Source organism: Penaeus monodon, chromosome 21 (genome assembly GCF_015228065.2).
Source record: "Penaeus monodon isolate SGIC_2016 chromosome 21, NSTDA_Pmon_1, whole genome shotgun sequence".
Lineage (NCBI taxonomy): Eukaryota > Metazoa > Arthropoda > Malacostraca > Decapoda > Penaeidae > Penaeus > Penaeus monodon.
In genome coordinates, this window is record NC_051406.1 from 23206671 (window position 1) to 23207150 (window position 480).

Sequence of the window (480 nt, forward strand, 5' to 3'; positions counted from 1 at the left end):
TCATTACACATTAGTAACTATATCAATGGGATTAAGAAGATATAAAACCACAAACAAACAAAAAATAGTCGACCTAACAGCAAAACAAAAGCTTGTATCCTTGAAAAAAAAACTACATCCCAGAAATACAAAGCATTAAAACAATACACACACAACCAATGAACTATTCACACACTCAAGTAACACTTAACCAATCTATCACAAGTAGACAGCACCCCCCACAGACGACATTCTAGTGACTACATCCGCGCGGTTTCGTATTTCAATTCCAGAATGTTCCAGCCCATAACGTTTCCCTCACCCACGGCACCGTTTGCGCAATTAGTCATCCGTCATCCCCGCAGTGACTGACAACATGGCCGACGCACCAGAGGCCCCCGACAAAAATAGAACGCACATACGCCAAAGTGACATATTTAGTGACACTAATATCTTCACGCGGAACAAAATTCTCGAAAATGGTTTTCATTTGTTGGGTTG